The sequence below is a fragment of the Macaca mulatta genome, chromosome 1 (assembly GCF_049350105.2).
Source record: "Macaca mulatta isolate MMU2019108-1 chromosome 1, T2T-MMU8v2.0, whole genome shotgun sequence".
Lineage (NCBI taxonomy): Eukaryota > Metazoa > Chordata > Mammalia > Primates > Cercopithecidae > Macaca > Macaca mulatta.
In genome coordinates, this window is record NC_133406.1 from 206,108,612 (window position 1) to 206,136,598 (window position 27,987).

Genomic DNA, 27,987 nt, shown 5'->3' on the forward strand with positions numbered 1-27,987 from the left:
ATTTCCCTATAAACATTAGGAGAACATTAGGAGATACATCAGGCTGCCCTAGAAACTAGGCTCTAGTTAAGTGCTTGAAAAGTAATTATAAACTCCAGAATATCTTTCAGCCGAGCAGGTGGCTGGAAAATTAGAAATCTATTTCTGAGACACCTTCTGCTTTCCAGAAAGGCTGAGGTTATGTTTCAGGCAGGTCAAGTGCTGGTGGCCTCTGTGGAGTGTGTGTTTGTGTGTGTGTGTGTGTGTGTGTGCGCGCACGCGTGCGTGCAGGGTGCAGCACTGAGGGGCCAAGGAGAGAGGAGACGCCAGTCTGGGGGTGTAGCTGTCATGCCTGCCCTTCCCTGGCACTCCGTGCAGTGTGGAGGCGGCAGGCGCCTCCTCTCTGGTGTCACCCCTTGAGAGCTGGGTTGCTAGGACACCGGAGCCAAGGAGATGCCAGTTGATTTGCCAAACAATTTTTCTTCCAATTAGGAATAATTAGACAAAGGGAGAAAGTGTGTGCTTTGGTGGTGGCAAGAGAGGCTTGGAGCTTGGGGACCCCGAGGAGCTGTTAGGGTTTCGTGGCTGAAGATGGTTAGGAGTGTTGCCCCACCCCTGGGAAGGAGCCTCTTTCTGGACCCATGGCACCCACCTTGGGGGAGAGAGGAGCAGATCTCACATTTATTAAGTGTCTACTACATGTGTGCAGCCCTCTTTCATGCTCACGACAAGCCAGGAAGAGGGACTAGGATCTCGTGTGGTCTCTTCACTGCTTGCAGCCATGCTGGGCTCCCTCAGTTCCCAAACTTCTTGAGGTTTTTGCACACACTCTTCTGTCTGTCCAGAGTGCTTGCTCTCCTTTATGTAGCCGGCTCCTTCTCGCCCTCCAGGTGACCACTCTTATTATCCACAATAGGCCCTCATGCCAGCTTTCCCCCCACAGCCCCTGGCTGCCTCCCTGCGTGGTACTCATTATGGCTTGCAGTTATTTTATTTGTTCGGTCACTTGTTTTCTCGTCTGTCTTCCTAGCTAGAACATCACATTTGTGAAGACAGTGTGTGGCACATGGAAAGGTCTCAGTAAATATTCGTGGAATGAATGAATGAAGATCTCTGTTCAAAAGGAAGTGGAGGCTTAGTGAATCTGAAGTTCTTCCCTATGGTCTGCAGCTCAGTAAGGGGTAGAGGGGTAGACCCAGGCCTTCACCTTGTGTCCCCCTTGCACCCAAGCTGGCGCTCTTCCCATGGCATCACACTGCCTGCAACCAGGGGCGGCCTCTGTCTGTTCCCCTCTTTCCAAAGAGGCTTGCATCAAGGGAAGGCTGCTGGGCCTCCTTGGATACAAAGACTCCAAGTGCTGGCAATGGAGCAGTGCAGGGTAGTGGTCCCTGGAGTCTACCTGTCTGGGTTCAAATTCCAGACCTGGGCTGGGTGCGGTGGTTCACACCTGTAATCCCAGCACTTTGGGAGGCCGAAGTGGGGGGATCATGAGGTCAGGAGATCGAGACCATCCTGGCCAACATGGTGAAACCCCATCTCTGCTAAAAATACAAAAATTAGCTGGGTGTGGTGGCGCGTGCCTGTAATTCCAGCTATTCAGGAGGCTGAGGCAGGAGAATCGCTCGAACCCGGGAGGCGGAGGTTGCAGTGAGCTGAGATCATGCCAACGCACTCCAGCCTGAGAGACAGAGTGAGGCTCCATCTCACAAAACAAAACAAAACAAAACAAAACCCAAAATTGCAGCTCTGCCTGGCTGGGCCTCAGTGCTCCTGGCTGTGGTGTGGAATAACAACAGAACCCATTTGTCAAGGGTCTTGTGAGGATATAATGAGACAATGCACGTGGAATGTTTAGAGTGGTGCCTGGCACATAGGAAGTGCCTCCTATGATACAAGTTATGGGAAAAATTGGGGTGACAGACAGCTTTGATCCTTCCCGCTTGTGTCAGTGACACATAGTGGGCCAGATGATGCGGCGCTTTAGGTGCCTGGCATAAATTATTCATCTTGGCATCTGAAGCCTCACATTCTTAAGAGCTCCACTATTAGGAAGCTGAGAGAAGCTAGCCAATGTGAGAGAGCCCAGTACAGTGTCTGGCACATAATAAGTGTTCAGTAAAATGGCAGTTGAACCACTCTTGAAATAGCCAGGCTGAAAGTCCAACTGACTGTCAAAACTCTCCACCTGGGTATGCCTTTGGTCCTTCAAATGCAAGAATAAAAATAGCTACTGAATTATAAGGCCACTGTGCCTGGCTTTTTCATGTACTTTTAACTATTTGAAATTATCCTATTTAACTCATTTATTACCTATCTCTTCCCACTAGAATGAAAGCTCCGGGAAAGAGGGATTTGTCTCCTTTTTCATTGCTCTTTTCTCCATGCCCAGGGCAGTGCCTGGCTCATAGCAGACCTCCAGGGAAATATTTGTTGAGTTAATTGCCGTCATGTCTGTTATGGATCCTGTATTAGACTCCTATTGTTGTAACCAATGACCACAAATGTTATGATTTAAAACAGTAACATATTTAATATCCTACAGTTCTGGAGGGGAGAAGTCTAAAATGGGCCACAGTTTGTGTTCGTTTTGGAGGCTCTGGGAGATCATCTGTTTCCTTGCCTTTTCTATCTTCTAGAGGCTTCCCACAATCCTTGGATTGTGGTTCGGCATCACTCCGACCTCTGATTCAATCATCACGTCTCCTCTGACTCTGGCCCTCCTGCCTCCCTCTCAGACCACTCAGAGAATCCAGTATAACCTCCTCATCTGAAGATCCTTAGCTCGATCATACCTGCAAAGTCTCTTTTGCCCTATAAGATAACACTCACAAATTCCAGGAATTAAAATGGGAACATCTTTGGGGGGCTGTGATTCTGCCTGTTGCAGGCCTGATACGCCGTCTGTTCTTTCCGATGATTTATTCTCTTTCTCTCTACTTTCTTCTTTTTCCCCCATCCCACCGCCCCACACCCCTGGCCCCCCAGGCTCCACAACATCAAGGGTCTGCCTTCAAGGACAGACCATGGTTTCTCTTCCCAACGGCTCTTCGCTCTGAACTCTGGGAGTGATAAGGGGATTCTAAGACTTCTTAACATTTAATATTCAGGTGCTCTGGTACACTGTAGTGTTGTTAGGCACTGAAATGCAGGCAATTTTTGTTGTACGGGTATTTTTTCAGTATTTTAGAAACATCTGAATCACAGCTGTCTGAAGTCTACTCAGAGAGTGATACACTGCACTAAGATTTCCAACTAAACAAAGGTGTATTCACGTAGAAGGCATGCTGATCACCTTCTGACCCTCTCTGAGACCCTTCCAAGTCCTCTTAGTGTGGATTTAATTCCCTCACCCTGGGCGATAGTGAAGATGCAGAGCTGAATGTCTTTCCCCTGTTTCAGCCACTGTGTTCCCTTTAGAGCCACTTTGGGTCTGTGATGGAGTCTACCTAGGATCAGGTGGTGGGGAGGACTTTAAAGAAAATGGGAAGAAAGTTTGGTTAGGAGACTTAGGAGAGAAGAGAGTGGAAAAGGTATAGGGAGATTTCCTAGACCCAATTCTCAGACTTCTCCACTCTCTTCACCAATTTACTTAACCAACCCTCATTAAGAACTTAACATGTGGCCGGGCGTGGTGGCTCACACCTGTCATCCCAGTACTTTGGGAGGCTGAGGTGGGTGGATCACTTGAGGTCAGGAGTGAGGCAGGTGGATCACTTGAGGTCAGGAGTTCAAGACCAGCCTGACCAACATGGTGAAACCCTGTCTCTATTAAAAATAAAAAAATTAGCTGGGCATGGTGGTACATGCCTGTAATCCCAGCTACTCAGGAGGCTGAGGCAGGAGAATCACTTGAACCTGGGAAGTGGAGGTTGCAGTGAGCTGAGATTGCACCATTGCATTCCAGCCCGGGTGACAGAGTGAGACTTTGTCTCAAAAAAAAAAAAAAAAAAAAAAAAAAGAACGTGACATCTTAACCTGTGCCAGGCACCTTTCTAAGCACCTTATATATATTAATGAATTTACTCTTCAAAACAACCCATTGAAGTAGGTCTTATGATTAACCCTGCTTCACAGACAAAGGCACAGAAAGGATAAACAACTTGCTCAAGGTTTCACAGTGATGAGCGGAGCTGGACTGGACCCAGGCAGTTTGGCATTGGATCCCACGAGTTCACTACTGCACGATGCTGGATTTTGCCTGATAGCTAAATTCCCTCTGATTTCCTCCTCCTTCTTCCCAAGCCAGCTCTGATATGGTTTGGCTGTGTCTCCACTGCAATTTCATCTTGAATTCCTGCACGTTGTGGGAGGGACCTGGTGGGAGGTCACTGAATCATGACGGCAGGTCTTTCCCGTGCTGTTCTAGTGAGAGTGAATAAGTCTCACGAGATCTGATGGTTTTAAAAAGCAAAGTATCCCTGCACAAGCTCTCTTCTCTCGTCTGCCACCATGTGAGATGGGCCTTTCACATTCTGCTATGATTGTGAGGCCTCCCCAGCCACATGGAACTGTAAGTCCAATAAACCTCTTTCTTTTGTAAATTGCCCAGTCTTGGGTATGTCTTTATCAGCAGTGTGAAAATGGACTAATACAAGCTCCTTCCTCATGGGCCCTGCTCCTTCTTCTCTGATAATTTATTTTGGCCAGGATCTTGTCTCCATCATTATACCTGGAGAGACTCAAACCAGAAAGATGGAGGAAGCTTAGTTATTTCTCCTGGCCCATCTCAGATAAAGCAGCATTTGAGGACCCTGTGTGGGTTCAGTGGTGATCATAGTTTGCTTTTTTAAAAATTGGCATTTTAGTATCCTTTTAACAAATTATGGAAATACAACAAGGGATTATTTTGCTCCAGAGCTGCAGCCACTAGGTCAGAATCAGAGCATGGTTAACGATGAGGCCATGGGGCAGTGACCTGGAGCACCCGCCTATATGGAATTCCACACCTCTTTGGAATAAATTGCAAACTAACTGAGGTTTCCTTACCAGACCCTGTATGTGGCACGTAGAATGTCAATGAGTCCTACTTCTGCAACACCCTCAAAGGGATCACTCCCCAACATCGTGGACATAGGTTATTTCTTTTACTTCAAATAGCAGTTCTATGAAGTATGCATTACTATGTGCATTTTATAGATGAGAAAATTAGGCTCAAAGAGGCTCAGTAATCTGTCCAAAGTCACAGCTAGTAAGAGGCAGAGCTGGAGGGTGAACGTGGAGTTGGCTGTGTCCAGGGCTTGTGGTTTTAATGTCGTTCCTCTGCTGCCCCAAGAGGTGGATAGTGGGGGAAGAAATGGCCTGCAACGCTTCCTCCTCCCTCTCCATCTCACAGCCAGTGTGGGGCAAAAGTGCCTGCAGTGAACTTAGGTCTGAGGCTCGTAATAAGTACTTGTGTGTTGTGGAGGTGCAAGCATCGTGACTGGAAGAAAAGAGAAAGGAAGGAAGACAAGAAGGCTTCAAGAAAGAAGTGGCATTTGAATGAGGCCTTTGATACAGGGAAGGGCCTGTCTCCATTTATGACTGTGTGCACATGGGTGGGTTCATTCACTTATGATTTCCTGAACCCTTACTATGTGCCAGATCCTATGCTGGGCACAGAGTACACATTAGTGAGTAGAAGAGGCATTGCCCTGCCCTCTCTAAGCTACAGTCTGTGGCAGCACTATCCAAGGGAACTTTCTGGGCCGATGGAAATAACTCACAGTGTTCAGTGGAATAGCCACTGGCCACATGTGGTTACTGCAGGTTTGAAATGTGGCTAGTGGCCGGGCGAGGTGGCTCACGCCTGTAATCCCAGCACTTTAGGAGGCCAAGGCGGGTGGATCATGAGGTCAGGAGGTCAAGACCATCTTGGCTAACACGGTGGAACTCCGTCTCTACTAAAAATACAAAAAATTAGCCGGGCGTGGTGGCGGGCGCCTGTAGTCCCAGCTACTCAGGAGGCTGAGGCAGGAGAATGGTGTGAACCCAGTAGGCAGAGCTCGCAGTGAGCTGAGATCATGCCACTGCACTCCAGCCTTGGTGATAGAGTAAGACTCTGTCTCAAAAAAAAAAAAAAAAAAAAAAGAAAAAAGAAAAAAGAAAAAAAAAAGAAATGTGGCTAGTGTGACAGGAACTGAATTTTACATTTTTAAATTAATTTTGTATTTAACTTTAGTTAATTTAAATTTGAATAGTCACACGAGGCCAGTGGCTGTGCTATTGGACAGTGCAAGTTTAGAGGGAAAGGCAGACAGTAAACATAAAGAAGTGCTTATGGTGATGAGTGCTATGCAGGAAGCAAGACCCAGTGGATGAGAATAATGGGGAGTGTCCTGTTTAGACTGAGTGATCAGAGGAGGCCTCTCTGAGGAGGTGACGGTTCAACAGAGACCTAGAAGATGAGTGTGGGCCATAGGAAGAGTCAGGGGCAGAGGGAAGAGTGGGAGAGAGGCCCTGAGTAGGGAAGGGGTGGGTGTGCCTGAGGCAGTTCGAGGAGGCCAATGGGTGAGAGTGTTGTGGGCGAGTGGAGGGGATGCAGGAGATGAGGTCAGGGCATGAGGCGAACAGGGTCTGATCATGTAGGCTTGTAGACTCGGTTAAGGAGCCTGCACTTATGTAAAGTGCAAATGATGTCACAAAAAGGTCTCTTGCTCTGACTGCCACAGATTGTAGGTGGCGACAGTGGAAAAAATGACCTCAGGGAGGAACTATAGCAATGGCCCGGGGTTGGGGAGATGGGGGCGTGGAGTGGAATGATGGCTTTGGAGATGACGGATTTGACTGAATTCAAGACATACTTTCAAGGCAGACATGGCAGATAGCCTGGCTGTGAGGGGTAAGGAAGATTCTCGGGTTCTTGGCCCGAACCACTGGGCAAATGGTGGAACCATTTTCAGAGAAGAGAAAGTTAAGAACAAAAAATCAAGAATCCAGGCAGTTAGTTGCATGGTCATCCAGATGGTTGTTTGAAGTCGGAGGGAAGCTGAGTGTTTATCTGATTATGTTGTGTCTCTGTGGGCTGAGTATGTGAGCACAGTCTGTGTGGGCGAGCATGCATTGATGTTTGTACACATTTTTGCTTTGGGGAAAGTAAATGCATCCATTTGGGGTGGGGTGAGGGTGTATGCACATGAAGGTCTGTATTTGGATGACTATAGGAATGTCTGCACACATCTGTGCAGGTGTGGGTGGGGTCAGTGTATGTGAGTGTGTACCTCTGTGTGTGTCTGCACGTGGGGTGAGAATGTCTGTCTCGGGTTCAGGGTGAGCCCAGGCCTCGTTTATATCTGTGAGATGCGTATAAGGGAGGTTTGTGTGTATGCATCTGTGTGTATGCAGGGTGAAGGCGTGCGCGTGTGTGGGGTGACTGTGTGCAAGTTGCTGTACATGTGTGGATGCAGCAAGTGTGTATCTTCATGCACGAGGGTGGAGCTGCATGTAGTTGCCCATTTCTTCCTCTATGAGGCGTGAGTGTGTGTGGTGTAAGGTCTGTGAATGCACATCTATTTGGGGGATCATATGCACAGACCTGTGTGTGTCTGTCTATGGGGAGAGTGCATGCACATACGTGTACAGGCATGGAAGGGGGATGTTCCAGGGATAGGTGTATATGGGGGCGTGTGCCCATCTGTGCCGTTTGACTGCAAGTCACAGAGGCAGCGGCCTGCAGAACATGTTACGTCATGTTTATAGGTCTCTCGACTTTAAAGCATTTTAAATTTCCAACCCAAGGTGACCCCAGTGGATGGCAGAGCCATTTGTTCCTTGCTTTGATTTAAAAAGAAAGTTTCCAGAGTAGAATCCCTTCTGCCCCCAGCGGGGCAGTCCCACCTGATTCTTTGACTCTTCAGTGGAAGGAGGACCCAGACGTGGGTTCCCAAACGGTTTGGGTGGATGGGGACATGGAGAGCGAGCTGGGGAGAGAGCTCTTTGAGTGTGGAGAAGGAGGAGGAGTAGAGGCTGGAGTGATAATGGGAACGAGGAGGTGGGAAGAAATCAAGCCCTCTCCTCACTAGGGCAGGCCCAGGACACAAAGGCTTGCAGACGTGGTCTCTTTTGCATACCCTCTTTCTTTCTTGTCTTCTTGAGGATTTGCACTTGGCCTTTTGCTTCTCACAGTACACACACTCCCTGAGCAACTTGACCTCTAGCTGCTCAAGGCAACCCCTGATACCGTAAATCCCTTTCCAAGCTGCCCTGCGCACCTTCTGGGACCCCTCCTGTGTGCCTTTGTCAACCAAGAGTGTCCACCACTTTCGTTTCATTATACTCCAAGTTGCTGTGGTGATGTCTCCTGTTCCTATTGAAGCCCAGAGTGTCAGCTGTGTCCCCCAGACAGAAGGGGGAGGGGCCACAACTCCTGCTTGTCACAGTGTGTGCTGAGGGCCTGAGGGGCTGCTCCCAGCTCAGCTGCTTGCAGAGACCCACGGAGGTAGGAGAGAAACAGCTCCTCACACTTCAACTTGTAAAGGTGAGGAGATGGAGGCCACCTTGTGCCAGATCTCAGGGATGAGGTGGTTGGGGTTGTGCTGGAGCACTGAGTGACACACCAGAGCTGTGCTAGAACCTCCTTTACCTTCATCTTTGGACCAAGTTTGGACCTCAGTTTTCCTTTCCCTTAGATGAGTTCTCCCTCCTTCATGGCAACAGCTCCTGGTGGGCCTGCCTTACCCCTCCTGCAGATGTGCTAGAGTCCAAGGATGCACATAGATTGAACCCCGGCTCTCAGACCTCTGCACCCGTTGATACCACCTCTCTGGTGATCTCACTTGCTAGCCATTTGGGTCTCATTTGAAACAGATATTCATCATAACACGTTTTTCTGGCTTTGAATCAGGCATGAATCTGGGGCTTGGAACTGAGTTCCATAGGGGTCTCTTTCTTTACCATTGGTCAGTTGTAGACTCTCAGGATGGACCTCTCACCCCACCAAGGGATAAGCCTACAATCTGGGTCTCCTTAACATCCTTTCCACCATGGGACTTCCTGGACCAGATCTTGTCATGTCCCTTGAACTTACCTTGTAGGAATTCTGTCTATACCCCCAGCTGGTAAGGGGGCAGGAGAATCCTCAACAAAGACCTGGGGATGTGTCTTTTGGAAACTTAAGGCACCTTAAAGCCAAGTTGATGATTTTTTTTTTTTTTTTTTTTTTTTTTAAACAGAGTATCGCTCTGTCACCCAGGCTGGAGTGCAGTGGTATGATCTCAGATCACTGTAACCTCCACCTCCCGGGCTCAAGCGATTCTCCTGCCTCAGCCTCCCTAGTAGCTGGAATTACAGGTGTGTATCACCACGCCTGACTAATTTTTGTATTTTTAGTAGAGACACGGTTTCACCATGTTGGCCAGGCTGGTCTCAAACTCCTGGCCTCAAATGATCTGCCTGCCTTGGCCTCCCAAAGTGCTGAGTCACAGGTGTGAACCACTGCATGCAGTCTTTTTTTAAATAAGAAAAATAGTCTTATTGTTTCGTAGAAATAGTGTCTAATCACTGTGGAATAGGACAGCTTAATGGCTAAGCACATGGACTCTGGAGCCTGGCTGCCTGGGTCTGACTCTTGTCTTTGTCACTTTCTGGCTGTGTAACTGTAGGCAAGCTGTTTGACCTCTGCGAGCCTTAGTATTCCAGTCCTCTAAGATAGAGGTAATAGCAGTATCCACATTGTAGCGTTGTTATTAGGATAAGATGAGTTAACATATGTAAGGGATTTACTGGAGTCTGCAGCACAGAGTAGGTATAATAGATGCACCTTCATTATTATTCTTGAACACTTTCAATGCGGAAGAAAGCAAAATCGACACCAAATGCTATCACCCAGGGGACCTTCATCCAGACATCTCTCCTGGGGCTAAAACACACATAGTTTTATACAAATGTGATTTATGATAGGTATTGTTCACATACCTTTTTTTCTATTTAACCGTCTGTCTTAGAGATTTTTCCATATCAGTCCCTATAGATCTACTTCATTCTTTGAAAATTAGTATTAATGAGCTACAATTTATTTGCCTGATCTATCACTGACTTGTGGGAGTGAAGGTTGTTTTCAGTTCTTCTCTATTGCAAACAATACTGTGTGTGTATGCTATGCATATGTCTTCTTTTGCGTTTGAGCTGTTATCTCCTTGAGCTGAATTCTAGAAGTGGGAACGCTGGGTTAAAGAGTACGCACATTTTACATCTTGATATATGTGGCCAAGCTGCCCTTTGGAAAGGTTGTCCTAGTTCCTAGTTTACACTCTTTCTGTTCTCTCTCTTTGATGTCTTCTCGTTAAACCTTTTTCATTTTGATTCTGGGTCTCCCATTATGTCCCCCTTGTGCCCTGAGGTAAGGCCACCTGGATGCAGAAGGAAGCTGGATGAACACTTTTTTTTTTTTTTAAATTGGTCCATGAGATCATGAGCTGCCAGGAAAGTGTTGCCACTGAAGGCACTTTCTGATGTGGCCGTTGAGGGGCCTGCTGTGCCACTGCAGTTCTTCCTGAAGCAGAAAGGGTGAACTGTGAAGCATGAGGAAGCCTGTTGAAAAGTGACTTTGATGAATGTTAAGCATTGTTCTCTCCAGGCTGCAGATCGAAGCAGCCCGGTTGATTTTACCGGATTTTGCATGTGAATAGAGGCTTGGAGTGGCAGATTACCCTTTTCAAAGATGGTCACAACAATAGCGTCCATGCCATATGTTTGTGTACAATGGGAACCTTGCCATGCCCCATCAAGAGGTGGAGTCTAATTCCCTTCTTCTTGAATCTAGGCTGGCTTGTGACTGCTTCGACTAATGGAGTCTGGTGGAAGGGATGCCCTGCTTGAATTCTGGAACCACAAATTTGGGAGTAAAATAAAACAGTGGTCATTCTACATTTCGGGGGTCATCTATTACACAACCGTAATATCTGGAATGTTTAGCTACTGCTTACTGGGGAAGACAGTCCAGTGAAGTGCAGCAGTTTTCAACCTTAGGGTACCTGAGAGTCAACTGGAGCTCTCGTGAATGACGCAGATTCCTGGGCTCCACCTCCAGAGGTTCTGACTCACTGGACTTAGTGTGGGGCTGAGAAATCTGCATTTTTAAAATGAGCACCCTAGGAAATTCTGACACTGGGTAACCAACCGAAAACTTTGGTGCATCATGTGAGAGCAAAAGCTGAGGAGCCAGAAAGACTTGGATCTGAATTCTGGTTCCGTGGCTACCATCTATCTGTGCCTTCGTTCCTCATCTATAGAGTGCAGGCAACCATGTTTCCTACTTCATGGTGGTATTGAGGGGTTAGATGAGATAATGTGTGTGGTCCTTACCATAGTCCTGACACGTAATGAATACAAGGAAATAGTGTTTGACATTGTAGCCTCATGGGGCAAGGATTCTTAAGGGTTCTCCCCAGTGCTTTGATATTAAATAGAAAATGTTGTGTTTGGATGTATTTAACTAGGAACGGGGTCCACAGTTTTAATCAGATTCTCAAAGAGTCCTATGTCTAAAGAAGGTTGAGAACGCTCAAGAGAAAGTTTCTGCTGTTTGACCTGGCTCCAGCCTCAAGAGCCCCTTTTCCTTCCAACTGAAGCCTCTTGACCATACTCACGGGGTTGGCTTCATCCCAGAGCATGAAAGAATGACTTTCAGGTGTCCTAGTTTCACCTTCTGGGACTCAGTGAAAGTATAAGGTGGTTGGAACAGCATGGACAAAGATCTGGAAGTGGGGTTGAGCTGGAGCCCACAGGAGGCGGCAAGCTGATGATCAGAGAAAGAGGCAGTTTAGAGTCAGATCACAAATATTTAGAATGTCCAGTTAGGGAGTAAAGAAATAGGGAGGCAAGGCCACCTTCTGAGCAGGAAAGTGGCAGGATCATCCTTGAGTAAGACATCTCCGTGATGCTGGTTGAGGCAGGATGGTGGCTTGGTTGTTAAGGCAAGGGAAGAACCCTGGATTCAGGAACAGGCTCAGTGCAAAGGCAAACTGCAATGTTCCTGCCTGGGAATTTTGGAAGAGCTGTTAGCGGCTGACTGCTTCTGTACCTCCCCTGCCTGGGCGTGTGTGGTTGACGGAAGAGCAAAGGACTCCATTCTTTGGGCTGGAATGCCAAGGCCTGGGTGGTGGTGTGGCAGAGGGAAAATTAAACTCCGGCTGTGTCCTTGAGTAAGCCACTCCTCTTCTCTTGGCCTCAGTTTTCCCATTAGTAGAATGAGGGGTTAGGAGACCTGGGTAGGTTTGTGACTGCTTCATCCTGTTTCTTGGAGCCCTGCTATCGCAGAGTAGGAATGGCAAGCGTGTTTTAACTTCTGTGCCACTGCTGTCTGGAGTGTGTGCTGAGCTGGATTCTGAAGTGGAATCTGGGCTCAGTGGGGAAGAGCTCTGATAGATTAGCAATGCCTGCCCTGGTGACTTGGACAGTGGCCTGTCTCGTTAATGTCCCATCATATGGAAACCTTATGTTCACATGGCATGACTTTAGTCACTCAGGTTAATATCTATGTCACAATTTTTGCTCTGTCTATATACCATCTCAATTAACTTAATTTAAAATTAGTATTTCTTAAAAATGGACTCATTTTGAAATTATATTGATTATTTACATGATTGTGAATCAGGATTATTTAAAAACACACATGCAGCTAAGTCTAATTTTTATTCCTAATCCCTTTCCCCTGTTCTTGCCTGTCCTCCCAGAGACAATTGTTTTTATTTGTTTTTGGTTTATCTTTCTATTGTTCCTTTTTGCAAGTTACATAGTACATTGTTACTTTTCTAAACTCTGTTGATCGGTAAAAGGGCCAAAATGTTATTTTCTTTTTCTTATCTAAATTAAAAACGATAATCTTATTGTAGTATAATTGTGGTATAATGTATATACAGAAAAGTACACACATCTTAAGTAGTATAATTGTGGTATAATGTATATACAGAAAAGTACACACATCTTAAGTGTACAGCTCCGTGAGTTGAAAATTGGAAACTCAAAGAGTGAATGTATCCATCTAATCAACTCTCAGGTTAAGAAAGGAAAGTGTTCCCAGGTCTCCGCAAACATCCTGCAGGGTTACCAGTTTATTAGATGTTTGGACATCTTCTTTTTTGGAGTGCCTATGTGTTTGGGTAATTTTTCATTTGCATTTTATCTGCCTTTTTACAACTGGTGCGTAGGGCTTCTTCATACATTCTAGTTGTGTGTCTAATGTTGATTACAAATATTGCAATAATATTCTATTCTGTGGTTTTTATTTTACTCTCTCAGTGGTGTCCTTTGAAAAAAAGAAGTTCTGAATTTTGAAATAGTCTGGTTTATCCATCTTTTTCTATATGATTAATAATTTTTCGTTCCGTTTAAGTAACTCTAACCCCAAAGGCATAAGGCCCTCTTACGTTTATCATCTAGAAGCTTTCTTGTTCTATCTTTAAAATGTAGGATACTTGGAACAGACTTTTGTGTATGTTAAGATAGGGGTCTGAATTCCATTTTTTCCATACAGCTATCCCACAGACCCAGCACCATTTATTGAGAAGACAATCCCTTTCCCCTGTACTTCAGGAATTCCATCTAAAAAAATTGAGTATCATTTTGAATCATGAGTTTGACGCGCTAAATTATTTTTGTAAAATACATTAAAGTAGATATATATGTGAAAATAAAAAATGTTTAATGTGCATTAAACCACCTAAAATCATCTTACGTACGACACTTTAGGAAACCCTTCAGTGGGATGTTGAGATAACAGCCACAGGTAAGGGAAGAAATTCTCAAAGTACATTTTAAAAATTCCTTTAAGAATTCATTATATAAGAAGTTCATATTTGTTTTAGAAGCAATAGAAAATACAGTTAACTATAAAGAAGTAAATAAAAATCCCCTATAACCCTCTTACCCAGAGGTAAATACTCTTGCCATTTTGGTATATTCTTTTTCAGCCATTTTTTCCCCCATACACACACACACACACACACACACACACACACACACACACACACACACACACTGTATTATATAAAAAAGGGGTAATGAAATACATACTATGTTGTATCCTTAATTTTTACTTAATGTGTTCTTAACAACTCTTCGTGTCGATAAATCATATTTTTACATAATAATTTTATTAGATGTCTAGGCGTGATATGCTAACTGGCTCCCACTTCTTCCATTCCCCTAAATGTAGATTCTTATTCCTTTCTTCCTGTTGCTAAGCCCTTGCCTTCCAGACCCTCAATTTAATAGTACCTACCACCAAGCTGAAGAAATAAAGCCAGACTGGGTGCGGTGGCTCACGCCTGTAATCCCAGCACTTTGGGAGGCCGAGGCAGGCGGATCACGAGGTCAGGAGTTCAAGATCAGCCTGGTCAACATGGCAAAACCCTGTCTCTACTGAAAATACAAAAATTAGCCAGGTGTGGTGGCATGCTCCTGTAATCCCATCTACTCAGGAGACAGGAGAATCGCTTGAACCCAGGAGGTGGAGGTTGTAGTGAGCCGAGATCATGCCACTGTACTCCAGCCTGGGCGACAGAGCAAGACTCTGTCTCAGAAAAAAAAAAAAAAAAAAAAAGAAAGAAGGAAAGAAAGAAAAAAAGTCCTCCTTTGATTCCTCCTTATCTGATTCCGTTTTCCTTCCTGTCTCCTGAGTCACCATCATCTACAGCTAGTGCTTCTAAATAATTTAACTTGCCATGTATGATGTGCACTTTTACTATATTCAAGTATATTCATTAACAATATATAGTATTGCTTTGTAGGTTTAAAAATGTATATGTAAATGACACCATACTGTACACATCTTTTTGCAGGATACTTTCTTTACTCAAAATTATGCTTCTAGGTTTTATCCATGTTGCTGTAGGTAACTATCAGTTATTAATTTTTAACCACCATGTAGTAGTATTTCCTTATATGAATGTATTGCAACTGAATCATCCATCTTCTTCTGTTGGGAAAAATAAGGAATGATGCTCTCTGTTTGAGTAATCTTTAAGTGTTTCTTTAGAGTTCATACACAGGACCAGAATTTCACGTATGCAATTTGACTTTACCAGTTATTGCCTGCCCAATTGTTTTCTAAAATGGTTGTAAATTTACAATCCCATCAGAAATGTAGAAAATTTCCAATTTCTTTGCGTCTCAACCAACCTTTGATATTGTTACATTTATAAATTTTTTTCTACCCAATTGGGGTGAAATGACATCTATATTAGCCAGAACTCAGAAAACCAGACACCACACAAGGTATTTCAAAGAGAGTGAATTTAATACAGGAAATTGGCTACACAGATGTTGGAGAGCTGATAGGGCAAAAAGGGAACACAGGGGTAACTCAGAGATAATAACTGCAGGAAGCAGGTACCAACCCTAGGGCTACAGGAACAAAAGAAGTTTGGGAACCAGGACCTAGGAACTCAGAGTATGGGTCCTGCAGTCCTGCAGAACTGGTGCTGAGACCTGGGAATGGTATGTGGCTGCTATTGGTATATGGAAGGATTGCGGTGAGGCTGGGTTTGGGAGTACAAAAAGAAAGTAGGGGCTGGAGCCAACTGCTGCTGCTGGAGTGATGCTGGCAGGAAAGGAAGAAACAGGAACCAAGTCCCTTCTCTCCTCATCTTGCCTTCCAATCTTCCTCAAGTGCCTTTCATTGCAGGAACCTAACAGGAAGCCAGCTGGTTCTGGATTCTGGGAAGCATTGGGTTTGGAGTTCTGGCCTCAGCAAGAGCAGAATACAAAAGGGTAGATGTGAGCTGAGAGACACTGGGTAAATAACCTGCATAGAATCGCACTGTGTGTATATTGCATCTCGGTTCTTTCCATTTTTATATGTAGCTATTTTAAATGGTGCTTCACAAACATCCTTGCACATACGTTTTCCTTAGAACTTGTTTCCGAAAGTAGAATTATAGAGTCAAAGAAAATGCATATTTTTAAGGCTTTTGGTTCAGGCTGACAAAATCACCAGAGAGTAGGGTTTGGAGGAAAGGGAGTCCCCCCACCACCCCACACAGTGTATTCCTGGAAACCGCATCACAGAGCAGATGGTAGTGGAGGAGATCATCTTTCTATGCTGGGGCGCTCTTACCTGAGGATTGCTTCCTGCCCAGGGAATGAGTACCAGGAGACTGCAGTTCTAACAATGCTATCTCAGAAAACGAGAGCTACAGCCTGAAACTTCTGCATCATTTATACTAGTTATATTAGTCTCTGAATTTTATATCTATTACCCATTGACCACAGTGAATTATAAAATATACCCACACAACTGAAGCACACAAAGATGTAATTCTACGGTATCACTCACGCAATCTACCACCAGTGATGTATCCTTCTGCTGAGTGCTCAGTATTAAATTAACTGTGGATTTGTTGGCTTAATTGGGCTTACAGGGGCCAGGAGTGTGTGTATGTGTGCAGTGAGTCTGGGCAGCTGGAAGGCAGAGGCTAGAGGGAGTGTAGAGAGGAGATAAAAGTCTGAGTTTAGGAGGGTAAAGAAAGTTGGGGTCAGTTGGCACAGTGTGAGCCCCAGAGGCATTTAGGGGAACAGAAAGTGTAGTGGAAAGAGGGATGCATGGGTATGAAGGCCTGGGAATCCATGGGGCAGTGCTGAAGAAACACCTCACCTGTATCACCAGATAGCTAAGAACTACTCCGCCTGGCCCAGATTCTTTGGCCTGTGTCTCTGCTCAGCTCTGATGAGTGCATGAATCCCTAATCAGATGACTGCAATCACAAGACTCCCCTCCAGCAGGTAATCAAGAAGCCAGAGCCCCTGAACACTGGGCCAGGTATCCATCTCCAAGGGAGCTGCCCCTCCCACGGTCATCTTGGAGCAAAGCCCTGCAGAGGGACATTGGCCTTGGCTGGATATTGTGGGAAATGCAGGGTTGAAGTCTGGGCCTTGAAGAAATCTTCTCATAATTTTTCCAGCTCTTAACACTTTCTGAAATGTGTCTGGGGCAGTTGGGAGAAGGCTCCCAAGCTGTATCCAGCCCTGACTATTCTCTGAATTGTCTCCTGGATGTCTCTTGGCATCTTCCTCTCACCAAGGCAGAACTCCCATCAGGACAAGAACTATGTCTGTTTGGCACACCATAATATACCCAGAGCCCCATGCAGTGCTTAGCACAGATACTCAAGACACACTGATTGGATGAAGGAATGGAGTTCTAATACAAAAATGTTAACTTTCCACCTGCAGACAGTTCCATCTCTGGGCTGCCTAGTCTGTCACTGATGTTGCCGTAGTCATTTCAAATTGATTCTCCCTCTTCCTCCTTCTCTCATCCAATTGGTCATGTTCATTCTATCACCACTCCAGTGCCCTAGTGTCATCCTCTTTCTGCGCTTTATGCCGTCCTTTGACTTCACATCCAAAACGCCCATCGGGGTTCCCTTTCACTTTCAGGATAAAATCTAAACTTCTTAGTTCGGCCTTCAAGGCCCACCATTGGCCTCCAGCATCCTTCTGTCTGCCTCATCCATTTCTCTCCTGCGTGTCTCCTGATGCTGCCAACCTGGTCTCCTCCTAACTGCTCACATATATTCTGGATTTACCTGTCCTTAGATCTGGGCTCATCTCCCTGCCTGTAATCTCCTCTTTTTACTGGCCAATCCTGTTTGATGATTTCTCCTTCCACTGAACTGAGAATCAGATTGAAGTCACAATATGAGACCAGCTCTGTGTCATAGTAGGTGTTGGGAGCTGGTGATGAAACTGAGGCTCTGGTACGTGTAGTGATGGCCGAGGTCACACAGCTGGTAATAACAGCTGCCATTTATTGGCTGTCTTCTATGTTTTAGGTCCTCTTCTAGGTGTTTCACACACTTTCTTTCCAATATGCTCAGTACACCTGCACCGTATCATTCAAGTAAGGATATAGCGTTAAAAGATTCCACAACTGTGCCCATTGCCAGGCAGGACCATTGCGGGAAACTGGCTTAGTGATGGAGTAAGTCATGGCTGGAGTAAGGAGAGGATAGGATCTTGGAGTGCTGCTGAGGACACCAGGGGTCACCTTGTATAATAAATGCTCAGTTCCTGGGGCAGGCAAGAGAAAGGAAAGGAGAGATGCCAGGAAAAAAAATCCTCCATTTGTGTCAGTGTCTCAGGTGGGGCCTGGGATTCTGTATGTCTAACAAGCTTCCAGGTGATTCAGACGCTGCTGGGCCCTGCACTTTGGGTAGCAAAGCTGTAGGAAGGTTCCATCTTCCTGTGACTGGGGGGTCTGGATTGATGTGTGACCAGGGCCTAGGGTCAGTCTATGACTGGGGAATTGGGTCAGTTCAAAACTGGAGAATTGTACAATTGACCATACTTTTGATTTTGACCAACACTGCATCTGTCCTCCAACCTATAGCTACAAGTCATAATAAAAAAACCACACAAGAGTGAGGGAGGAAAAAAGAGATTTCCCCTGAAAGGGGAGGTGCAGAGCACGTCGGGGAAAGATTCTCGTACTATCTGGGTTGGTTAGCTCCTTTTTCGTAAAGGTAATTTCTCCCTCTTCTTCTCTCACTCTCCCGCCCCGCATTTTACATATGTTCTTAACAAAGAAATATATGGTTAGTGCCACATCTGGGAGCCTTGTCTGCGAGGCCTGATGGCAATATATAATCAGTTTGGGAGAGGGGGCAGCACAGCATAGAGAAAGGAAATGGTTTCTCTAGACTAGGAAAGAAAAACGGAAGAGAAGGAAACCAACATGTATTGAGCTCCTGCTATACACCAGGCACTCTACTAGATGTTTATATGTAAGCCAATCATTCATCTTCCCAAGAATAAAATACATTTCTTATCTTATTTCACAGATAAGGAAACTGAAGCCCATCAAGGCATCAAGTACCCATGGTTGCTTGAGTGTTAAAGCCAGGACTAGATCTGTAATCTCAAAATCCTTGCTGCCTCATGGGACCTGGTCAGATGGGTGCAGTTTGGGACACAATGCATTTAAGGAGCCTGTGGAGTGGGTGGGGGGAGCAATACTTAGGTGGAGTGGTTGAGGTCCTAGAATTCCCACATGGCAGAAACTGCTCTCTTCTTCTTCCTCAGTGTTCAGAATACCTGTGTTTCCAAATGACACAGCCATTTGGAATGAGATTCTGCTTCTCCTTCACCCACAGAGCTGGGTGTGGGTGTGTGTTAAGCTGTGAGTAGTGGGAAGTGTGAGAGGGTGGTTCTTACCTGCCTTTGTCCCTTTGTGCTCCCCTTTCCTTCCTGCAGCCTGGAATGAGGCTGTGAGGCTCCAGTAGTCGTTTTGTGCCATGAGGCAGTAGAAACCTGGGTTCCTGATGACTGTGGAGTTGCCAAACTAATCTGGACCTCCAGATTCCATACCTGCAAGACACATGAACATCTGTCTTATGTAAACCACGTTTACTTTTTTTTTTTTTTCTGTATGGCAGAACATAATCTTAAGTAACACAGAGGCCAAGGGCATCTTCTCCATTCAGGGCTGCAGTTCTCAAACCCAGCTGCACTTTAGAGTGCCTGGGCCTCCCAAAGACCAACACATTGAGACTTGCTGGAGGGCGTGGCTGCACATTGGTAGTTTGAAGCTCCCTAGGTGATTCCAGTGTGTAACCACTGATCTAGGACTGAAAAGGATGTGGAGAGGGCATGTTCATAAAGAGAGAAGAACCAGGAGAGTGAGCTGTGAAGGCGTGAGGAGGGAATTTGAGTTAAAAAACAGGTGGGCATCAGCACTGAATGCCTCTTTTGGAAGCTGGGGGGAAGCCATGGAATTAGGTTATTGGGCTCCCTGGTGACTGGGTGAGAGGCATGAGGTCAGGGTCCAGTTTGAAATGGGCTAAGGAGGGGTGAGTGCTTCATAAGAAGCCTGGTCAATGATACACTGGATCAATGATACACTGGATAAAGAAAATGTGGCACATAAACACCACAGAATACTATGCAGCCATAAAAAAGAATGAGTTCACGTCCTTTGCAGGGACAGGGATGAAGCTGGAAACTATCATTCTCATTAAACTAGTACAGGAACAGAAAACCAAACACTTCATGTTCTCACTCATAAGTGGGAGTTGGACACAGGGAGGGGAACATCACAAACGGGGGCCTGTCGTGGGGTGGGGGGAAGGGGAGGGAGAGCATTAGGACAAATACCTAATGCATGTGGGGCCTAAAATCTAGATGATGGGTTGATGATGGGTGTAGCAAACCACCATGGCACATGTATACTTATGTAACAAACCTGCACATTCAGCACATGTATCCCAGAACTTAAAGTAAAATTAAAAAAATAAAGAAGCCTGGTAGTGTAGGAAAGAGAAGTAGGCCACTAGCTTTATGGGACAGTGAGCTCATATTTGTACTAATGACTGAATTTCCTTGAGTGATAAAAGGGCAGGCAGGGTGCTAAGCCTTGCCAGACATCGGCATCTCATTTCCCGTGACCCTTCCTCGGAGTTGGTGGCTGTTATTTCCACTTCACAGATGTAGAGGCTGAAATACAGAGATGGAATGACTGGCTCAAGGTTATGCAGCTGGTAGGTGTTGGAGCCTGAACTTGAATCCAGATCTAAGTCCATCCTGGGAAGGCCACCTTTAGCCTGGAGGCACCTTGAGCCTGTTTGTTGCTGGAGGTCAAGGGAGAGGTTTTACATGCAGATCCTTGAGGTTGAGTGAGGGTGTGGGGAACTCAGCTGCAGGCTTGGACTTGGATGAAAGAAGGGACCTTTCCTCTCTCTGAGATGGAGGTGAGGATGTGGGCAGTTGTGGAGAGGAGGGAAATTGGGGCCCTCCTGTAGCACCCCCATCTTTCCAGGAGCCAAAGCAGGGTCATGGCAGGGCACAGGGGCAGTAGAGACTGACAAAAGCTTGAACAGCAGGAATTTGTTCTCTGCCAGAGGGCAGCAGAATTGGCCTATCTCTAGTATTGACCTGAGGCTGTGGGACCTTGTGATAGAAGCTTGATTCCAGGCTCTGTTAGTGCTAAGCCAAGCAGAGCTGATTATTAAGTGTCCAAGGACACCTCTTCTGATAGAGACATAGGTGAGTTTTCTCCCATTCCCTGCCTCCCATCCCCAGGACAGCCTGCTAACAGGATTCTGTTGTGGCTGCAAATGAATTTGCTGTGATCCCAAACTCTTTGATTCCAGCAGCCATCCCTGGAGAGGAGCCCTGAGGGAGAGCATCCAGGCCATCCGGATTTTCTGCATGGAAGACCTGGCTGACCGCTGCCTGGGCTGCCTTTCAAGTCTCACCGAATTATGAAGTCAACTGTTGGGTGTTTAGAATGTCTCAAGTTCAAAGACTAGCAGGCTGGAAGCAGACATCCGAGGGACCTTCAGGCACCTTAGCAGGAGGAATATTAAGATGTGGCACGCTGGGCTTATCAGGAGACTGGATAGGGAATCAGAAGGAATACATTTTTATTCTGCGAGCTGCAAAGTTCAGGAGTCGTTCTTCTGACATCAGGCCCATTGGTGGGTTTAGCTTTGGTGCAACTTTCTTGGCCATGGAGCTTAACTAGGAGGGAATGAATTCCAATGGTTTTGGCCTGTGCTCCTTAGAGTCCCAGGGATCAGTGGGAGGTGAGTGGCTGGGTGGGTGGGTGGAGCAAGGAGAACAGGGTGCAGGAGACACTGACTCGTATTTGTTTTTCCTACAAATATTTATTGAGCCTCTAAGTATGTACCAGGCACATTCCAGAAGAGTGACTCAGAGGTCGTTTGAAGTGTGTGCCAGGAACCACTAAGCATGGCCCTTGTCTCTCTTTGTGGGCCCTCTTCAGACACTTCCCCCTCATACACGGGATCTGGGATCACTAAACATCTCATTGTCCTTGGATTCACCAGCCTTTGAACGTGCTGCTCCTGCTGGAAAAGCCCTTGCTTCCCCTCTTCACCTGGAAAACTTCTATTCATTCATTAAGGCCTGACGTCACGTTTTCTGGGAAGTCTTCCTTGCTCACCCCCAGGCAAATTTGATTTTTTGTCAAATTTGTATTATTTATATCTTTGTGTTATTAAACTTCCATCACATTTCAGAGTTTCTGAGTGTTTAACTAACTTAACCTAAGTTCACACAGCTAATTAGAGTCTCAGCTAGGATTTGAACTTGGAACTTCCTGACACCAAAGCCAATAAACTTAACCACTAGATCACATGTCTACTGAAATTAGTGGTTCCTTCTCTAGGCTCCCAGGGCCTCCAGAATTTTGTCATGGAACTCATCATTCTCGATTGTCATTATTCATTTGCTAGTGAGGTTTCTAGGGGAACGGGCTATATGAAGTCGCTATGATGACTCAGCATAGAGTGGACAGCCCAGGTGCTGGTGGGATGATAACAAAGGTTATTAACGTGCCCAGTACTGGGCTAACCTCTCCATATTCATTGTATCATTGATTACTCATGGCAATCCATGAGACAGTCATTACTACTCTTCCATGTCATATTTGGAACAACTGAGGCTTAGAGAGCTGAAACAACACATCCAACTCCCACAGCCAGAAGAGGCAGACCTGGGGTTCAAACTCAGGTCTGGCTTAGTCCAGAGCCCATACTTTTAACTGACATATCATACTACTTCTCCTGGACATGTTCTCTCAGACCCTATAGTGGTGCTGGGGTACAGAGACAAGTGCCACCAAGCTCCTACCTTCAAGGAGCTCACAGTCAAGTGGAGAAGACAGGCATCCCAATATCCCAGGCATCCCTGATTACCGTGACATGAGCAGATAATCATAACACATGCTGTAATGTAGGTAGCCTGGAGAAAGGAGTAAATAATTAGTCAAACAGAGGGAGTGCTGGGGAAAGATTTGAAAAGCAGAGAGGATACCTGAACAGGGGTTTGAAGGTTAAATAAGTGTCTTCCAGGAGACAAGGAGGTAGAAGGACACCAGACATACAGAGCAGCATACACGAAGGGAGGAATGGAGGGAGAGAGAGAGAGAGCTGCTGGGTGGTAGGGAAACTCCAAGTGATTAGAACTTTTACCCTTCCTGTCTCTCCTTCCCCAGCTGACTGTGCTAGGAAATGTGGAAAGCTGCAGCTGCAGAGAGCTGGCTGTGCCTGCTCCACTGGAGTTCTCAGTTCTCTCACACCTGTCTGTTTAGAAAGGAGCAGGTGGGCTGTGAAGGTCTGCAGGATTCTTCTCAGTGCTGGGGCATTAGGAGAAATGGTGGGGACAGCCACTCTGGGCATCAGAACTGAATACCTGCTCCCCACTCCTGTCAGTTGCACAGCCCAGCACCTGGCTTCACTGCAGTGGGAGGGGAGATGAGGGACTCTTGAACTCAGAACATGACTGACCAAGACCCTTACAGCTGGGGTGGAGGTAGGGGCCCGAAGGCAGGTTCTGGAGGTGGGGAGCGAGTCTTCTGGTTGTTTTCCTGGCAACAGCAGGAATAATAGAGTCTAGGTTCTGGCTGGCTCAGGAGCTGGGGTGTCTGGCCTGACTTTCCTCAGTCCCTTCTGCTATAGATACTGATAGTCCTCTGCCACTAGGCTCTGCCTACCAAGTCCCTGAGCTCTTCCTGACCTAGCCTGGCTCTGAGTGGGGAGCCAGCATGGCAGAGGGTGGGCCTGGTACCAGTTGTGTCTCCCTGAATACAGGATCTCAGAGCTGGGGGGCTTTGGACGCCCAGAGCCCATGAGCCTGTTCTCTTCCCTCACTGTAGGTTCCCAAGCCAATGGCTGGTTCCTGATTTTACCTAGTTTTCTGCACTGGGATAAGAACCTGACATCCAGCTTCCCCTTTGGGAGTAAGGCCTCTTCCAGGGGCTGCTCCTGGTCTGTGTTTTCCTCTGCAGTTTGGAAGCCTATTTCCCCCATGAGGGCCCTAACCCTACCCACGAAGACACTACACACCCTGCTTTGAATTAATGTCCAGACTGGACTCCAGATGCTGCCTCGGATTAGACCCAATTTGGCCACATCTTCCTGGAGCTGTCTAGTAATTTGGAATCCACCCTGCTCCCTACTTAGCCACATGCAAAGCAGGGTCCATCTCCCAGCCTGGTTCTGCCTTTTCCTCAGTCTTATATGTGTGTGTCTGAGTACATGTGTCAGTCAGTGATCATGCCAGGATGGCCAGTTGGACTTGTGTCAGCATGCATGTGTGTTCCTTGAGGCTGTCCCGTGCAGGTGTGCACCAAGTTCTCAGCCCAGTTCTGATGTCTGTTTGTGAATATGCCCAGATACATCATGAACATGGCTGGGATGCTAGGAGGGGGATCAGTATGCATGACATTGCATGTCTTCAAGTACACAGGTATGTGTCTATGCACACGCACAAACCTCTCTAATATGTATGTATGCATGTGTACATGTGTATATATGGCTAAGTGTGTGTCTGGGAGTGTTTGACCATGTCTGAGATGAGTCTTCTGCCCATTCTGAAAGGAAAGCGGACAGGGGTCCACTCTCCCTTTTTGTAGTCACACTGTGGTTGGGGCTGGCTTGTGACAGAGGGAGTGAAGGTAAGTGCCCCTCAGAACCTTCTGGGATCTTTCTGCCTAACATTCTGAGACTTCCCCAGCTGTTTCCTAGCCTTGCAGCCTTGGCTTTTAGTACTTCAAGATTATTTGGCCAGGCGCGGTGGCTCATGCCTGTAATCCCTGCACTTTGGGAGGCCAAGGCGGGCAGATCATTTGAGGTCAGGAGTTTGAGACCCAGCCAACATGGTCAGACTTTGTCTCTACTAAAAATACAAAAATTAGCCAGGTGTACTGGCACGTGCCTGTAATCCCAGCTACTTGGGAGGCTGAGGCAGGAGAATCACTTGAATCCAGGAGACAGAGGCTGCAGTGAGTTGAGATTGCACCAATGCACTCCAACCTGGGTGACAGAGTGACACTTGGTCTCAAAAACAAACAAACAAACAAACAAACAAACAAACAACAACAACAACAAAAACAACAAAACAAGAAAAGAAGATTATCTGGTGCCTTGGCCCAGTCCCCACCCTTCACTTTGGAAAGGGTGTACCTGCAAAAGGTACCAGAGGAAGCCCACACCCCCATATTTAGTCTGGCAATGAAGTCAACCATTCAGGACTTGCCTACTGTAGTCTGTGTAGGTCCTCCTCCTCCCCCGCTCAGGTCCAGGCCATTGTCCTCAGTGGGACAGGGAGGCCCAGGGAGGGGCTTCTGGCCTGGCTGTTCTGGAGGCCTGGGCTTGCCAGAGGCCTTCAGCTTTGACAGAGGACTCCGGGCTGTTTGGAGGCACTCCCAAGGCCCCTGTGCTGTGTCAGGGGCAGGAGGTGATGGCGGGGGGTGGGTAACATGTCCAGAGCTTCCCCTTCCCAACAAGTCTGTGGATGGGCACGGAGAACACTCGTGGGGAAATTACCAATTTAAATCGGAAACGCAAGCAATTTGGATAGAACCCCAGGACTGCAGTTTGAGAGCTCGTTCTCTGCCCCGTGGGGGTTTGATTACAACCAACTTGGCTGATCACGTGCAGAGAGGGCCAGAGAAATGGTTTCCAAGGAAACTCAGATCTTTCTAAGCCCCTTCTGGCTCAGGTGGGAGCCAGGGCTGGCCGGGAAAGCAGAGGCTGTGCTGAGTACCATGGGGCTCAATTCCCGGTGAGCCCTCTGCCCACTCTCTGCCTGCTTCTGTGCTTATCCCTGCTTCCCCAAACCTGGCCTGCACTTTCATTCCTGTTTACAACAGTTGTTTCTCTCTTTGTCTCTGCTCCCTTAGTCTTGTTATTTATCTCAGTTGATGTTTGCACTTGGGAAAGTTGGCAAAAAGTTAAAAAAAATTCTTATTTTTTCTTATTAATGGTGATTAAAAATATCACGAACAATCTTCTACATATACTCATTTACTCTTTTTCTTTGTAGGCCGTGGAAACAGAAATCTAGTGGAGGACTCTGATCCCTAGGGGATGTAGGGCCACTGGACCCAATTCCTGTATAATCTTGTGTGGTATTTCCCTGCTTCTGCTCACCTTCATTGGATGGTAATGTTACATTTGTTAACCCACTAAGGTTTTGGGGGTTGTTTATTGGGCAGTTGTCTAGCCTGATAACACAAACCTGAAAGAAGGGCATTCAGCACCTACTCTGTTCCAGAAATGCCACAGGATTTAGTTCTGTTATTTCCATTTTCACAGCAACCATATGGCAGACAGGATACTATGAGTTCATCAAACCTTTTTTCTCCTGAAACTACATTTCCCAGCATGCCTTGCTATAAGGTTGCATCATGTGACTGAGTGCTGGCCAATGGAATGTGGGTAGGAGTAATAGATGGCACTTTTGTGGCTGCTCTCCCCCAAAATATCATGAACAATCTTCTACACATACTCATTTCCTCTTTTCCTTTGTAGGCTGTGGAAACAGAAATCTAGTGAAGGACTCTGATCCCTAGGGGAAGTAGGGCCACTGGACCCAATTCTTGCATAATCTTGTGTGGTATTTCCCTGCCTCTGCTGACTGACCTTCATTAGATGGTAATGTTACATTTGTTAAGCCACTAAGGTTTTGGGGGTTGTTTATTAGGCGGTTGTCTAGCCTGATAACACAAACCTGAAAGAAGGGCATTCTTATCCCTATTTTTCCATGGGGGAAATGGGCTCAGAGATACTAAGTAACTTGCTAAAGTCACACAGCAAATAAGTGGCAAATCCAGATTTGAGCTCAGGTTATGTCTTTTCCACTATCCCAGGCTAATAGGATGATTGTTCCTGTGTAGATGTTGCCTTGGTCTTTGTCTCCTGAGGAGTCACAGAAAGAAAGACACAGACAAGGACTTGGAGGTAGGGAAGGAGGGAGCAGCTGGGGGGCAGGTGTGTAGTGGCACATCATAGCAGCAAAGGGAGGTAAAGGTTCTAGGAAGGGGTGGTCAATTGTGTCTAATGAGACCCAGCCAGGTGGAGGAGGAAGAGGGCTGGGAAGAGCCCATTAAATTTAATGACCTCAGTGACAGTTTTATCTGAGTGATGGGGCAGATGCCAGCTTGCAGGGGGTTTGGGAACAAGTCAGTGATTATGACGGTTAAGGGAAGGAGAGAGGAAAAAAAAGAGAGATAGCTTTAAGTGGAAGCCAGGCCAAAGGAAAACATTTTGAGAAGGAAATCAGTAGTTAGGGAGAGATTAAAAATAAGAAAGGGAATCATGACCTACATAACACAAAACATCTGAATGTGATGATTTCCTCCTTTAGACTTGGTTCTGCTGTGCATTTCCAGGGCTAAGCTGACTGGCCAGGAAGCAGGGAGCAGGGAGGTTGGACACAGCCAGCAAGTCATGCAGCATTAACTGGCCTGAGTGGGCAAGCAGGTGGCAGCTGAAGTATTGTGAATTGAAAGCCTGAAATTCTTCAGGATCTTCTAAGATTATATATTTGATTGGGTCACAGATTTAATGTGGATAAGCCTAGTTGATCAACCTGAGGAATAGAGGGTGCTGTCACCTGCACACCTACCACAACTTCCTAGAACCTAGTGGCCGAGCTTGTTAAGTGTCCCCAAATGCCCATTCTCTCCTTCCTTTTAGTCAAGGAGCCCTGAATTTTAGGGAAGAACATGATCATTTAGCTCAGGACCACAGTTCCCAGACTCCCTGCAGCTGGATGTGGATGTCTACTCAGTTCTTGCTAAAAGGATGTGAGCAATTTCCAGAGCACATCCTTATATGGAAGCTATTTGCAGTGAACATTGTCTATTTCCTCCTTTCAATGAGGTGGAACTTGGAAGTGCTGGAGATGAGCTAGCTGTGGCTGTATGGACAAAGGCAAGACCCTATGGGATGGCCGAGCAACCAGACAGAAGAACTCTTGAGACCTCAAGGAAAAGAACTGCCCGCAACTGCTCTTGACACTCTCTCCCTCTGGCCTGTTGTGTGGGAGAGAAATAAACTTCTATGTTATTCAAACCACTGGATTTATGGGTCTTATTGGTACAGCAGCTTGTCCTGCACCTTAATTAATATTCCCCCTGCCCCCTCCCTGTCAATGTCTCTTTCTATAGTGTTCTCCTTCATTCAGTAGTTGACCCATCCCCCCTCTCTCATTTCTTCCCTTCTTTCTCGTCTCTCCCCGCTTTCATGGCCATATTCTTTGAGTCTCTACCCCACATCTAGACCATCT

At 46.4% G+C, this 27,987-nt stretch overlaps 1 long non-coding RNA gene across 1 annotated transcript in view; it reads left to right on the forward strand.

Annotated features, from left to right (window-relative positions):
* Positions 1-27,773, forward strand: part of LOC106997654 (uncharacterized) — a 33,551-nt gene extending 5,778 nt beyond the window's left edge. Inside the window, exons 2-6 of the long non-coding RNA XR_001443848.3 lie at positions 25,741-25,859; positions 26,013-26,135; positions 26,229-26,351; positions 26,567-26,657; positions 27,582-27,773. This is a non-coding gene — a long non-coding RNA (uncharacterized LOC106997654). The remainder of the gene's footprint in view (positions 1-25,740; positions 25,860-26,012; positions 26,136-26,228; positions 26,352-26,566; positions 26,658-27,581) is intronic.
* Positions 27,774-27,987: the final 214 nt, after the last annotated feature.